At 36.9% G+C, this 14180-nt stretch overlaps 1 long non-coding RNA gene across 1 annotated transcript in view; it reads right to left on the reverse strand.

The window, feature by feature from the left end:
* The window catches only part of LOC129782701 (uncharacterized), a 92993-nt gene that overhangs the window by 74932 nt on the left and 3881 nt on the right, over positions 1-14180 (reverse strand). The gene's annotated exons all lie outside the window — the stretch shown is intronic.

Here is a 14180-nt window from a genome sequence, read left to right on the forward strand (position 1 = left end):
ATGGTTTTCATCACACTTTTAGCCAAGCCTCAGTTCTCAAGCTCTTCCATTTTTCACTGTCCAAGGCCTGTTCCTGACGTAGTGTGACACTGCAGTAGGGACAAAGGAACATGTTAATTCTTTACTCTGACAGTGTCACAGCTATCTAACCTGTCCTGAAACAGAAGTGTAGGAACTTATTTTGCACTGCTCTGTGGCAGAAGGTTGTCATGACATTTGTGAAGTGGCAACTTCACAAAGTAAGATGCTGCCTACTGAAGAACACTAAATGGTCTTGGTCTCAGTACCGACAGCTATCCCCAAAAAAGGCAGTGGGGTTTTTTTTAACCTGAAGGCAGCAGAGACTGCCATAGATCAGCATCAGGTGGAAGAGAAACAGCCAAATGTGAAATTTCTAAAAGTCATAAATTAACTAAAATTACTTTTTTTTAAGGTAACCCAATCTGCCTATTCTTATTTATTCTATCACCCTGTTCACTGCAACCTAATGAGTCTACTTCGAACTGTCTGCAAAAATGCCCTGCTCTAAGCTGAAGATAACAAATATATTCTTCTTCCCAACAGATTTGTGCACAGTAGCCTATTCATTCCCACTTGGGCATGAAGTAATCTTCATCACCTAGCTACCACAGCAGTCAATGAGGCAACAGACCTAAAGAAAAAAATGTGATTTGCCCTTCTCAAAGCTATCTGTCATACACACTAATCTGCTAAAGCCTTAAGCAGCCAGTGGTGATGTGACACAAATTTGGCCCTTTTGATCTGATTTCCCTTACAACCTTGAAATATTTTGCCTTTAATTCTTTTTCTCTGGCTGCTCATATTGCACTTTGATGATCACATTCTCTCCTTGTTTTATTTTGCAGCTATTTGGGAACACAGTGGTAACGTGCCACGAAGATCGGGTTTATTCCACTTCCTTCCACTTACCATTTGCTTTACTTCATTCTTTAGTCTCCTCAAGACTTATTAGAAAGTCTTACCTTGTGTAGCACCCAGCCCTTCTACCAGATTTACATAGAAGCTCTTAAAATCCAAAGCAATCTGTCTGTCAGAGGAGTTGCCAATGACCTTTTTACAGTGCTGTTGACCTGTTAATCTAGAGCTGTCACTCAGAATGCAGAAACTGTATTGCTGGTAAGAGATTCCCCAAGAGCACATGGTTTGACAAGAACAGCTAGAATTAGCAAAACACATAAACAACTTTTAGACTACCATTAGAAATAATGGTATATTACAAAATTTAGAAGTATTAATTACGGTATTTACCAACTGCTGCAGTTTAGTTTTAGATGAGGGACTCAACTCAGAAAGCTAGTAATGCCTACATTGCTTTTCACACAGGTTTTACTTGGGGAAAACACAGTGCATGTCCAGCAGATAAATCAAGCCCTCAGATGACCATGCTGCATTTTATGAATTTGAGTTGTTGGCTGGAGAATTCTGGATACATAAATTTGTGAAAAGACTTACAGTCAACTGCAGTAAGCAGGAATACATTTGAGGGTATTATCATCAATGTCCACTTCTACTGGAAGTATCCTGCCCACTTGCCTTCCTATCTGCTAACTACGGTTTACAAACCAGAGCTTACATTTAAGTATAGCAGTTTGCCTGCTTCACAAATGCACTTGAATATTAATGAAACCTATGTAACTGTGTATGAAATGTTAGTTATGATGCATATAGAACATTTACTCACCTTCCTATCTTTCCCTCAGATAGTGAATTACAATGTGCTGAACAATTAATTTTCATGCACAGCTCATTAATTTGGAAGAAACTTGAATTTATTTTCCTGGCTCTATCATTGCAGACAAACTATTTTTCATTGGGTTTGGGCATTATTAACACTATGAGTTTCCAGTGAGTCTTAAGAAACTCTTCAGAAACTAGCAGGACATTTCAGAATGGAAGTTTCATCTTGGAATGAATCCTCAGAAATTGGCAGCCTGTAGGTGTAATTGAGAAGCAGCAGGAGTGATGGAACACCCTTCTCTGCAACTCTATTGCATCTCAGGGATGGAGAAACAAGGAAAGACCTGTGAAATGATTTAAATCATGAAGAGTGGTTACACTTTCCACCCATCAAATACTACCTGACTCCCATGTCTGGTGTGTACAGTTGGGAACTGAAGAGAACCTACACATTGTGCTATAGGAGGAGGATGGTTAAGCAGCAGTGGAAAGGGAGGGTAATTTTTTATTTGTGAGGATTCTTGCTTTTTTGTGTTCATCTGTGACTTGTTCCATGTCCAAGAATACAGCTTTTTAGTGTATATTCACTTAAATGTAGATACATAAATGCATATATTGACATACTCACTTTATATATAATAACAAAGTTACAATCTTGTTGCAGTAGCAACTGTTCCTAGCTGTGATTATGTACCACTAATATACTCAGGCATTACATGTATATGCTCTGCTCAGGTCTTCAAGTCAAATGTAATAACGCTATTATGTCAGAGTTTGGTGGAATAACTCATTTAGCCTACTCTTGCATTTGTAAAGCTATTAGAATAATTCAGAGTCAAGCGTACTTCCCAGAGGAATACTGTAGTCTTAGATTGGTATTTACTTTGAGATCTTTGCCTGAAAGGAGTTAAAGTAAGATTTAGCCGGGTTTATAAGCATATCAGTCTTGGTTTGTTCACCTCTACTGTTTAAGGTAATTTAAGAAAAAGGGCCATAATCCATTTAAGAAATGTATTTCTTTCAAAAGGTTTTTGGATTAAAACACTTCTCAAATTTGACTGACACTAGTTAGTGGCACTGGTGATGCTCCTATTACATTAAGAACATAAGAGCAGCTGCTCCAGGTCAGTCAAAAGGTTTGTCAGATCCAGTGTCCTGTCATGACAGTGTCGACAGGGACACTTAGAAAAAAAGCCTTAGGAAAGGATAAGCATAAAAAAAATCCTGGATGGCAAATGCACTCCAAATTCACTGTTAGAAGTACTTAGTCTAATGTATAGACCTCAACTGGATTTTTATTATGCTTTCTGCTTCTTCAGAATGGTGTGATACGTGTGTAACAGCTTGTGCCATCCCTACTGTTTTCATTCCTGATGACCTCACTTGTGCATTAGCTAAAATGCACGTATCTTAACATAATTGCTTTCCTCTTTCTGTGGAAATAACTGCAAAATCACTAAGATCAGGTCACATCAACTGTAACTGATCAACGAACCCCCACAATGGAAGAAGGCTCAGAGGACATGGGCAAAGACATGCTCATGAAGCTCAGGGAAGAACAGAAGGAGTGGCTACAGCTGTTGTAAAGAAAGCTGAACTTACCCCAACACAAAGGGGACATAAGAATGGCCTTTGGTTTAGACCAATGGTTCTATCAGTTGAGTGGATCAATTAGCTATGTAAATGGCCTTCGCTCAGTTAGCAAAAAAAGGTGTGAATATCTTCCCAAGCCAGACAGACAAGCATGAAAGAGGTGTACAAGTGACTCAGCCCAACACAGAGCAAAAAAATTGAGCAACCAATAGAATGAACCTTGAAGAGAGCAGCAGGCTTGAGCTGGAGTCAACCCATGTATTCCTTTCCATGGCTGGGGATGGCCAGCACCATGATGTAAGCATATAGAGACTGGTAACGGGAATCACATTTTTATTGTTAATTGGCTGTATATTGCAATTGGTTTATTATCTTTGTGTTGCAATTTCCGTAAATTGCTCAATCACTCTGATGAATCAAAATCCCATGTAATGACAAATATCTTGAAGTAAGTAAATTTGGTATTAAAACATGAAAACTGTCCTTGTATGGAATATCTAGAAGAACCTAGTCAGAGAGCATCGGACTCTAACATCAACCTAGTCCAATAAGACATATGCAAAACTAATGTTGATCATTTTGATTTGAAACATCTTATAATTAAATTCAACCACAAGCACTGCAAGACTGTAAAGCCCATGAAGGAAGAGAAATTGTTTATGGATACAGCTAGCAAGGATGGCCTAAGATTAAAATGCAACAAAATGTAGTTTGAGTGTCAGAATAAAAATCTTCATGGTTAGATCTGCAACATTATGGAATAGCTTCTGAAGAGAAGATGAAGATTCAACACATGGCATTTGAAAATCCACTGGCAAAATCACTAGGGACTTCACCAGAGGAATTTGTCTATCTCTGTGAATATTTTTTTTTAAATCTACTGTATATGCTTACAATACTGTTTCTTTCTAATATACTGACTTTTTCTAGTAGGAGTCTTTGGTTTTCTTGTCACTGATGTTACCATTTCCTTAAAAAGAGGACAAAGAAAGTCACAAATATAATTTATGTTATTAAACGGGAAACAGACATATTTTCAGGTGGAAAAAAGGCTATAGTGATCTAACTAATACAGAATAAAAGGAACTGAACAAAATGCACTTTATACATTGTTCAGATGAGTATAAAGATGAAGGTTCCAGAGGAACAAAGCAAGGAGACAGTGTCCTTAAGGATTGTTCTAGTCAGTCTGAAAGAAAGCAAAATGCAAGAAAGGAGCAGAGGAATAAAATTTGGGGAAGCAAAAATAAGGTTCTGTGAAACAAATTCTTGCTAGATGAAGTTATTGCCTGAGGATCATACAAGTCCTAAAGTATGCAAAACTATAAAAATATGGTGCATAAAAAGGCTCCTGCTCTCCCAAAAATTTTAAATGTATCCCTGCAATAGAGGAACACATAGTTTTTTACACACTGCTCCTGTGAACGTAAAGTCTGACACATGATGCTTGAGTTGATTAAATGTAGAAAAACATTAATTTATGCTACTCTTTTTTAATGCCCAAGCAACCAAATAGAGAAAACACTGGTCATTTTAAAAGACCAATCAGCTACAAAGCTTTTCAAAAGCCACTGCTTTTTTTCTTCAGGGTGAATAATCAAGTGCTTATGAGCCTCTTTATTTATTTGATTCAACATTACTCATTGAGATAATGCAGTTGTCAGAGGTGTAGGTAGGGGAATATTTATCTGTGAGAAGTGAGAGGATCTGTTAGTGTTATGCAGCTTGCTGAGTCCATCTGCATCCAGTTCTAGTATCTACACCAAAAAATGCTGAAAATTATGGAAATATTCTGTGAAGAACTACAGAAACTAATGGAAAACTGAAAAGCAGGTTATTATTTGAGCTCCTAGAGTCACTCAGTTGGTCCAGTTTATCAGAGCTTTTTCAGAGGGAAGCATAAGCATCAACTAGAAGAGAAGATACAGGATGAGACAGAAGATATAGAGCCGAGCACTTATACATAGCAGACAAAAGCCTAAAAGAAATCAAGAGGGATAAAAGCTGTAGCTCAGCGAATTTGATCCAGTTGTGTAACAAGTAGTTTTATAGTACTACCAGGTTACAGCTGTCTAGGAAAATCAGATTGTCCATCCCTCAAACTTTTTAAATCCAAGTACTAGAGATGATTTGAAGAGAGAGATTCTTCAGCAATCACATAGTCAAATGCAATGAATTTATAGGGACTTTAGTATTTGAGATCAGATGAATCATTAAAATAGTCCTTGCTGGCATTTAAAATTATGAGCCTAAAAGCAATTTTTATTTTTATTTTTTTTAATTTAGTGTCTTTCATCCAAGGGATTTTAAGTGCTTAACAAACACTAATTAATTAATCCCCTCAACACTTGTGAAAAGTAGGTAGTTATTACTAAATCTGCTTTGCAGATATGTAAGCTGTGGATCAGAGAGGTTAAATGATTTGTCAAAAGTTGTGCAACAAGCAAATACCAGATACGGACTGCCTGAAAATCTAGGTTGTGAGGATTCTCCTAACTGTGATAACTATTATATTCTGGGTAGAACAATGTTGATCTTTAAATTCTTAGCAGTCAGTTGGTGCTAACTTAGTATTTGCAGTGGTAATGAAACAGATCTGAACAGAGGAGGTGATAGCCTGGAGTGCTGATCTGTGAAGCTGAGAAGTTAGTGAAAAGATACCAACGAGAGAATAAGTTTATTTATCAAACTCCAAAACAGCTGATGATATTAATAAGGCTTCAGGTGCAGTGCCTTTTCTTTGTCTAAAAACGATGGTGGAACACATTTCTAAGGACTTTAAAGGACACTTTATTGAAGCTACTCACCACGGACAGCATGCTCTGACTTTCCACTATCTGATTAAATACAGCTTGGTGCTGCCTGGTATCAGCATGCAGGGTATTCATAAATCCTGGCCTGGATTATGCTACATTAAACTGGGCAACATTGTGATTTCATTGAAGTCAGCAGCAATACTCTTCCAGACAGCAGTCTTTTAACTTGTGTCACTCCAAACTCTCAGTCCAAATTACAGTTTTCACTGCTGTTACCTTTTATCCCCCTTTATGCTTGCCTGGGGAGTAATTTGTCCCTCTTGTTTGTAGCATCCTATTAAATTGCCTCACGGAGAACCTGTGAAAATGGAATGAAAGCTCTAAGGCATGCCTTTCACAGTGTTTTCTCTGCAGCATACTTCCTGAGTTGAGGAGCTTGGTCCTACTGCAGTTCCTAATAGAAGAGTGTTTTGGGTACCACTTGGAGAATGAAGCCAGTATAGCAGTATTCCACAGTTCTGGTTTCTTGATGGGATGGCTCCTACAAAAATCATGATACCATTAGGTAAGTCTTCCTGATGACTATTCAGGAACAGCTGAGGAAAGCAGAAAAAAGGAACTGTAGGTTTCAGAACTACAATATGAAGATGTTGTATTTATGGGTAAAAACTTGCTGTAGTGATCTTTAATTCACAGCCATCCCTAACTTCAGGGACCTACAGAAAACTCACAGCTACAGACTTAAAGCAGATGCTCCTAGAAAAGTACTGGACTCAAATGCCTCAGACCTCCCAGCCAATGAGAAGACAAGTCTTCTCTACCTTTCTTTGTAAAATAAATTTTAATTGCTGAGTACTTAAACATGGCACTTTCTAATTGGTGGGGTCACAGAGTGACCCCAAACTGTGCGGCCACTCATATTTCAGGGTGGGTTGTCAGTACCCAGTGGCGATTCTTAGAAACACGAAGAACACAACAGAGGGAAGCATCTCCTAGGACTCAGACCATGAATTCAATGCCTTGCTACTGTAGGTAACCTTGCTTCACATTACTGCTCGAATAACCATGGGCTAGTTCATCACTGCTAGATTGTTATGACTTCTATGCCCGCTTGAATCATCTCCTGTTTGTGCATAATGTCAAGAAAAATGTTAATATGAGACTGAATGTAATGCATTATTTCATTCCAGCTCACATTCAGCCTCATATATTTTTCCCTTGTTTACTACCAACTATATTTTCCACATATTCTTCTGTACGCTCCTTGAGTAAGCAAGACCTGTCTTCATACCTGCAGAATGCAAGAAATCAGATAATATTCTTTTATACTTTGGACTGAAATTTGCAGACTTCTGAAATCACTTAAAATATATACCTTTTCTTTTTTTCTGTAAGCTGCAAATAAAACGTAACTCTGTGAGGAGATCTGACACAGTATTCCGAGATTTAACACCATTGAGATGGCATATTGCAGATACTGTTTGGTGCTGTTAGGTTACTTACTCTGAGTGAAATCCAGAACTCACTAAAGTCCAGGAGGAATTTTGCCTCTATCTCTCTAAGCAGACCAAATAAAAAACTCCAACTGTAAAAAGTCTAGCTCAATACACACAACAAGTTATTGGCAAGCAAGGATGAATACTTTCAAAAAATTGTTATGCGTATGCAGTGCAAACAATAGTATACTGTGTATGTGGAAACTTTGTGCAAGTCTGACACCTTCACTGCTGCTGTATCTTTTGATGTTAAAACTGCCACTTCTTTTAAAATGCATGCTACCAAATCACAGCCAGCTCTTATAAATCAGTATCAAAAGCAAAGAGAAGCTAGAAAATATTAGAGTAATACAAGTGCAAGTATAGCTGTCAAATGTAACCTGACTTGCTTTTTAAGAGCAGTTGCTTAAACGAGTAGAAGAAAAACAGATAAATACAGTAGATGAGGAAAAGGTGAAAGGACAGTAGAAGTATCTTGGGAAAACAATACAACAAAACATCTGTTTTTTTTCAGTTCTCTAAAGGGCTGACATGCAAGGTGTTGTTCTTTTCTAACCTTTTTTCTTTTTAAATGCTTCCAAATAGCTTTAATATATTCCACCTATGCTGAGAGAAAATAATGAACTGATGAATAGATGATACTTTGAAGGGATTAACTGACTGCTGTGAAACAACCTAGATCAACTACAAGCTAACCCAAAAACCTAGTGAACTTATTATTTATAGGGCCTTGCCAAAAAAAAAAAAAGCAATATAGTAAAAAATAAGTAGTCTTTCTTTGGAAATTGTAGTTATTTTGATAAACAGTGCTGTCAAAGCAACAAACGTGAATGCCACAAACTCTAGGTCATTCACTTTCATGTAAGGTTTACAAGGTTTCTTGTGAGAATACTTCATAGTTAAAGTATGTCTTCCCTTGGGGATCACACAAGCATTTAATTTTTGTTTTGGCATTAGGCCCATTGTGTTTATGAGGTTCTTTGGAGAAGTGGAATTGATGACCACAAAGGAAAATTTGAAAGTTACTTATTTTAAACCATGATTATAACCTTTCAAGATTTTCAGAAAAAGATATGCTTTCTTCCAGATATATATGTATAAAAAGGGACTTTGTTGCAAAATAGCTTTAGAGTTCCATATTTAGCCTATCAATATAAACAGTCATACCAGGCTTTATACTATAGGGTTATTTATCGTGCTGTAATGATATCCTTTGCTGTTTTGCCAGTTACACTAAATACCGTGTACTACACTTTCTTGATCTACAATGCACAGTATTTTTGTTGGCGAGCGTAAGTTTACAGGTAAAACTTCAACTCAGTTGAATATTCTTCGATTTTTCACATAAGCTTTTCAATTATTAATGAAAATTTATCATACATTTTATCAATCTTCATTTCTCAACTACCACATATTTAAATTTACACTACAGATACAAGAATCCTTTAAGTCCTAAAGCCTACGCAGTGGAGCATGATCTTACAGGTACAAGCCATGCCAGAGAAACCCTGCTGTGGCACGTCTGCACGATACAGGCAGGACTGTGTTAAGTGTGTTGCTATAGCTTTTCTCAGAAGTGACTTGCAAGCCACTCTTTCTGACTATTTGCATGGATCCTGGGCACAATCAGTTATCTTTTCTACTGATACACTAATTTTATTTTACTGTAACTGACAGAAGACTCAGGCACTGGAGGCCTAATGCTGTTGAATTCAGTCCCATAAAACTCTAGGCATCCTTTACTGCACCGAAGATAATGAGAAATGAATATGCTCAGTGTGTGACAGTCTCACTCAGTGCCTTCCAGGAGCAAGAAGTTTAACTGAGCACTACTATACAGCAGTTGCAATGTTAGTGGTGCACTGTGTTTGAATAAAGAACATCCATTCTGCTGCTTATTTTTCTTTGCTGCTACACGTTTGTCATGTAGACAAATGTGGAATTTAACCTCAGAGATCTGTTAAATGGGAAGATGTGGCAATAAATTACGTGGCAAATTCCTTCTGATAAAGTTCTGATATTCTAATACATCTTGAAGGAATGTCAAACTGGTCAAATCCTAGGTAACTTAGTAATAAGAAAACCCACTATGACTGTTGACCTCAGATGTCGAGTGTCCCATTCTGGTTTGATTTGTTCAGGTTTTTTTCTTTTTCCCTTTTTTCTTGGTTGTTTTTTTTTTCCTCTGAAGTAAAGTTTAATAGTTACACAAAATTGTTACTCCTATTTCTTTGCTCAGAGAAGATGCAGCGACATTTGCACAGCAGAAAACATCAATTGTCACTCAAAATGAAAACCTTTTTACTGTTGCAAGTGATAGCAGATCTGTTGATTTCATCAGCAGCCTTTAGAGTAATACAATTTTCCACTCTGTTTCTGCCATATGCCTGTTGACAAAGGATTTCAGAAGTATAAAACAATTACCATTTGTTTTCTTTTGTTTATGTAGAAATGCTAAATGCTCTAACACAAAGAATACACTGTGGATTTTACAAGATATTAATAATCCCTTCTAATTAAGAAGTATGCTTATGAATTCTTTTCATTATCATATTTCTGCCCTTTTATGATTTATTAGTAATTGCTCAATTCTTTACTTTGGCATTTCCCCTCCATGATTGTAAGATAGTCTTACATTTCAGAACTGTTCTTTAGTCATCTGTTAGTTGAATTCTACTATCTCCTCTGGTTTCTTCACTTTGAAATGGAAATTTGATATAAATTAGTTCTGAGAAAACCTTTCCAATGTCAAATATAAGATGCATGTCACCGGAGTGTGTATGGCAAAGGTCCAAGACGAAGGACAGTAAAAGCAAATGATTGCCAAAAAGATGTGAAATTAAATTCTTAACTGTACAAGTCTTCTGTAACTTCAATTTCAAAAAGTAATATTTTCATGAACAATTTTCATTAAGCAGTGCAAATTCTGTATGAAAGCTAAGCTGAGATGGAACACATGAAAAAAAATATCATAATGAAACAAGAGGGATCATGAGTGCCAAAAGACTACTTTCTCTCATCTGAGTTTGTGACATTATGGTCTAAGAAAATAAAATTCTATTTTCTTCTCTAACGGTTTTGCAAGGCTATGGCATGGCTCATGATAAGGAGAATAATATTCACTCAGAACTGGCACAAAGTAGATGATGTCATTCAAACCTTTGCAATGTTTTCATAAATTCATTCTCCACTACGTCCACAGGAGTTTCACTGACAATAAGACTATAATCAAAGCCTCGCTAAGCAGGCTTAAAAAATTTTAATCTTATTCCTTTTCTGCTTCTGGCTTTCCATGACGAATATCAGACTGGCACTTGTCAAGCTGACATCTGTTTTGTTGGCATAGATCACACGCGGCAGCTAATTCTGCTGTGTTTTTGTTTGGCTGAGTCTAATCTATTGGAATTCAAGAGTCAGCCAGATATGCTATAGTGTATGCAATGGAAAAGGCTGCATATGAAATCTACAACCGAAGTGCTATGTTAGTGGGTTTCTCTGGTTTAGGAATAGAGAAGGGTAAGAAAATGTTCTCCTAGTCCCTTCTTCCATGCCTCTGTCTTGAAAGTTGCAGTTTAGCTGCTTTCCAAAATGTCTTTGATACCTTTCCTTTCTATGGTGTAATGGAATTGCAGCAAACACAGAACTGCAAATGCCAGGTACCCAGTCATGACTGTGAGATCTGCTGATTAAAAACCACTTAGGGTTCATTCTTCAAACTCTGCTCTGCAAACTGTGCAGAAATATATTTTTTTAAATTAAAAGGTGGACTTTCTTTTAGTCTAATAACCATTTTTTTCATTAAAAACACTGTTGTAGTACAAACACTATAGCTAAAGACACTGCAAGTGCCTTCCACATTACCTAAAGTAAATGCGTTCTCTGCATTTCATCACTGAAACCTCTGAGATTTCTTTCATCCAACTAGGACCTTCCCAGGTGCATAGCTGCACACAGACCTCCCCAGAATTTGCTTGCTAATTAGTTGTAATAATATATATCAGTCTTGTTTCTGTTTGTTCTTTTAACCAGATAAGATTTTCTCCACAACACAAAGGACTTTGTTCCATTGCTGCAGTTCCAGTGCAACTGCTGTTCTACAACGTAAACGGCACTGGTGAGAAGCTACACCCAGTATCCACTGAAGTAACCTTTACGCCATGCTGACAGCCGTCTTGAAGACCACCATCTGCATACACCATGTACCATCCATGGCATATAGCAACTCACTGTCAAGTCTGTTGCTTCTGTTAAAAAAGCAGCTCCTCTGCAAATGATCCTCCAGCATGTAATGCACACAAAGCTTGTATTAGCAAAGGAGCTCTGAAGTTTCCTAAATGGAAGGACTACCTCGTGCCACTTAGCTAGCTTTGTATAGAAACTTCTTAGAGCTGCTTTTAGACTATAAAACTCTACCTATTTCTTGTGCTGCATACCAGGGCAAGTGTCTCCGGTGCTAACAGAACACGGGTGTAGCATAGTCTGTAATAACCTTCTTTGCAGTCCTTTGTTTGGGTTTGGTGTTTTCTTTATTTTTCTTTTTTTCCTGTTGATTAATTTTCGATAATGTGAGTCATGTTAGTTGATGGGTGGTGCTGTGTGAGGAGGGAATGGTGTCAAAGTCTAAGACTTGTGCTATGCCCTGGAAAATACGAACAAGCAAGTGCAGGGTATTGCAACAGATAGGAACTGTTTGTTTTATGGCTTATGATTCATACATGAAATGGACAGCAAGAATAATGGTTGCAGTTTTGCAAACTTAAATGGAAAATGAACCTGAATGTTGATTAAATTCTGAAAAGTGTTAAAGGGTATCTTGGGAATGTTTTACTCTTGCAAAGTGTGTTATTAATAACAAAAATGAATAATCATGTTTACTACATAGGGCTTGAAGGCAATCAAGTACAGGATTTCCATCATGTTTCCAGATAACAGTAGTCCACTCCTGCCTTGATTTTTTAACTTGTTTTTCTTCACTTATCTGAACATAGAAAAAAACCCTGCTAGCTGTCCATCCCATGGAACAAGACTTAAAAAAGCAATAAACAAAAGACAGCATGCCCATAAAGAGGATCAATGATTTTGTCCACTAATCAATGTATTACGACAAAACCAGGAACCACAAATACCTGCAAACACCTATTGCTTATCATACATTATTCTGAATTCAGTATTCAGTTTTATCTGCAGGTGTAGCTCTCTTGGTTTTCTGGTGTTTGGGGTTTTTGTTTTGTTTTGTTTTGTTTATCTGTTGGTTTTTTTTTTTAACATCCCCTCTGTCGATTTTTAAAAGACTGATTAAAACCAGGGTTTCTAAGTAAACACTGATGTTCTAGACCACCAGCTGCAGTTACTCAATGCAGAAAAAGCATCCTGAAAAGCTAACTTTGTCAAAAGAACTCTGGAAAAATGCAGTCTCAGCATGGGCATTTGAAGAGCAAGCAACACAAAACATTTAAAAATATCACAAGGTCAAACAGGATTATTATTTACCTTAACTGGCTTTAATACTGCCATGTCATCATTGGAGATGCACAGATGCTGAAATAGGAGCCTGCTCTTGTAACGTAATCTGTATGATGTGTATAGTGTATCTGCTCAATACAGAGCTTTTTACAGGAGTGAACAGCAATCTTTATGATACCTATATTCATATTGTCCATTGTATCTGATTGCTTTTTTTGGTCTTCAGTTTTACAATATAGTATTTAATCTTTTTTGCAACTACAATTTTTAAGTACTTGTTTCTACAGTGATAATACCAAAATTGCAGGTTTTGTAAAATACTGGCTCTGTAATAATTAAGATTGAGCAATAGCTTTCAAAAGCATTTTTAAAGCATCTTTAAATTAATGTCTTTAACTTGAAGAGAGTGGATGAAGTAGATGGCAAATAGGCAAGTTGTACATTTATCCTAGGGCCACAGGTTCTCTTGCTTTGTCTTCGTTGCTGGACTATTTCAGTTATTCTTACTGACTCAACATGAAAGACAAATCAATGCAATGGGCTCTACTTTTTGTAAAGCCATAAACTGTTCATAGGATCTTCACTGAGTAGAAATAAATGCTTTCATTTAGCTTTTCAAAATGACAGTAGTAAAAATATTTTAACTTCACAAGGGCATAAAATTAAAGCTCTTTAAAGTGTGTCAACGAACAAATTCCTCACAATTAGATATTTAGCAAACGTAAGCAAAAGTATTTGTAAAGACATACATGAACTTGAATGGCAACACACTACATCAAAGTTACTACCTATATGTATGGAGGAAACATGACACTGAACTTCACAGTAGATTCTTCTATTGTCTCAAGGGGCAGATAAGTACCCTGCTTCCATTTATGCTTTCAAAAATCTCCTACCTTGTAATTCTTTTTATTGCAAGCTTTGGAAAAAAAATCATAAAATGTCAATACGAAGCCAGGAAATCTTTTGTTTTCATCTCAAAGTTTTCCTCAATGTATTAGCATTCTGAAGTCTCCAACTAACGTCCAGATAGTTACGTGCTGAAGAGGTCATGCCTAATTTGTGAGCGGAAGCTCTTTTGACTGCTCAGCCAGACATGCAGATTTTGAACCGAAAAACTGAAACGGGAGCAAAGCAGGTAACTGTAGATAATTTTCCTTAAGAACAATAGCAA

The sequence above is a fragment of the Falco peregrinus genome, chromosome Z (genome assembly GCF_023634155.1).
Source record: "Falco peregrinus isolate bFalPer1 chromosome Z, bFalPer1.pri, whole genome shotgun sequence".
NCBI classification, from domain to species: domain Eukaryota; kingdom Metazoa; phylum Chordata; class Aves; order Falconiformes; family Falconidae; genus Falco; species Falco peregrinus.